Source organism: Triticum aestivum, unplaced genomic scaffold (genome assembly GCF_018294505.1).
Source record: "Triticum aestivum cultivar Chinese Spring unplaced genomic scaffold, IWGSC CS RefSeq v2.1 scaffold11160, whole genome shotgun sequence".
In the NCBI taxonomy this organism is placed as follows: Eukaryota; Viridiplantae; Streptophyta; class Magnoliopsida; order Poales; family Poaceae; genus Triticum; species Triticum aestivum.
In genome coordinates, this window is record NW_025236487.1 from 3030 (window position 1) to 5265 (window position 2236).

Consider the following 2236-nt stretch of genomic DNA (forward strand, 5'->3'; position numbering starts at 1 on the left):
TACTAATGGCGCACCAGACAAACGGTGCGTCATTACTAGCAAATTTTATTTATTTTTATTTTTCCAAAACTATTAATGGCGCATCAGGACATAGTGCGCCATTAATAGTTTTAACTAGTAATGACGCACCACACGCTCGATGCGCCACTACTGACAATTTTTTTTATTTTTTTTTCCAAAAGTAGTAATGGCGCACTTGGGCGAAGTGCTCCATTACTAGCTCAAACTAGTAATGGCGCACCACACCCACGGTGCGCCACTACTGAGAATTAGTTTTATGCTATTCTTAAGATAAGATTTGAAGTGATGACACCAGCCTTATCCTTTGTGAATTTATTAGGCAAATGAGGATTGAAATTCTGCCAAGAAATCTCAGAGTAGAAGATGTTTGCAAGGGACTTGGGAGACGAGGCAATGCTGCACAGGCGAGAAAATAGCAAGTATGTTGTACTCACGGTTAGGCACAGAAGAATATATTGTTACCATAAGCTGGATGAGAAAATATACCTTGTTAATTAGTTTTTGATCCTTCAAACATGGCCAGCGTCCTTACCATTCGAGCTCCGTGACTGGGAGTTTCCCTTGGTGTATTTAACGTACCACTTAACAATAATTAAACCAATTGCTCGTAATATGATTAAGGCATGTGATTAATCTGTTTGGCTGAATTTATTCACAGGGAAAATCATCAGGTTGTGAGCAGATGTCTAAATGATCTGTTTCCATTGCACATATGTCAATAAGCAATACAAATTAGCGACCTTTTAAATTAAGGGCGCTATCCTTTCTTCTGGTCAATTACCTAGTGTTAATGTCTTATCTTGTATGTACAACATGTTATTCTCTGTTCAGCTCACTGGCATGACCAATGTTAATTATTCAGTACGCTAATGAAATTCAAAAATAAAAAAGCATGTTATATGATTAATTTAATTTTCTTGTTTCATGCAGTTTGGAGAAATTCGTGGTTACCACCAGTCTCGAGTTAGATTTATTTCAATTGCAACCAGGTACACGTACACTGGACCCTCTTCCTGGCTGTCTCTCTAAACTGTTTTTGTTGAACTAGCATAAACCTAACTTTTGATAGTAAAGATGTGTTTCCGCCCAATTCATACAGTAAGCCACGATAGTTACTTGGTATCGGTCATCAATTAGTCAATCTCATTCTTCCCTTACTATTGATTTGTATTGGCTTAACTACCGAAAACAAAAATTTCCCTTTTACCCCTAATAGTGGTCGATTTGCTCCTTCCAGGGAGGTCTATATTTGGCTAACTGTCTATCGGCTAGAGAAGTAGTGTCAATCAGTGAATATTTTTATTCTTATGCCTTATCTGAATATAGCTTTAGAAATTCTTAACATGGAATACATAATATACTTTATCTGTATGTGGTTAATCCTAATTTTTAAACATAATTCTATTTGTTAAATGTTGGCAGGCAGAGTGTTGTGAATTTGAATTTGGGTGTGCATGATCTTACTAGCTTCTAATTCTACGGAGCCATACGGATGATGGTGTGTTTGCTCTCACACATTTATTCAAAGGATCATTGTGATGAATGATACCAATTCTAGGTTGCTGGTAATGCATTTTCACACCATCCGTATGCTTGTGGTAGTCAATATGATACATGAGCATTAATCCGTGGATTTCGTTTTGGTTTTGACAGGAACTTGCATCCAATCCTTCTATTCCCAACTGATGAGTTTATAGGTTGCAGTGTTTGTGGTGGTCTCCTCCTGATGGAGCTCAGTATATGCCCTTCTTGTTTACCTAAAAATCTCTTCTCTCCTAAGATCTTGTAGGAATCTTTCTTTTTTCCTTAAGAAGCATGCTACCAATGGACGCCAGATGTTCCAGCACCGAAAAGTTGGTGACCATGCTTGGGTGTTTCAGAATTCATATGAAAAGCATTTATTTTTTACTTTCAGGGATTGCTCCATCTTGCAGTTTCTAATATGGCTGGACAATTACGATTTCACATATATCTGAAAAACCACAGCCCATCTGTGTTCTATAAACGTTGGTGTGGTCTTATGTGCACCAAGAATTCTGTCATTAACATAAGGTATTTTACACCCGCACTGCAAACTGTTGATAAATCTGATGTGTTGCTTGCACTGAGAATTCTTACATTTGCGTAAGGTATTTTACACTGGCGTTGTGAACTCATTGACAATTAGCATTCATCAGCTAAGCACACCTCGATGTACGCAGCCTGTATATTAACA

At 37.7% G+C, this 2236-nt stretch overlaps 1 long non-coding RNA gene across 1 annotated transcript; it reads left to right on the plus strand.

Moving 5' to 3' along the window:
• The first annotated feature begins 587 nt into the window (after positions 1-587).
• LOC123176440 (uncharacterized) lies at positions 588-2227 on the plus strand. Its single transcript, XR_006488521.1, has 3 exons — positions 588-1010; positions 1444-1586; positions 1675-2227. It is a non-coding gene; the product is annotated as an uncharacterized lncRNA (long non-coding RNA).
• Positions 2228-2236: the final 9 nt, after the last annotated feature.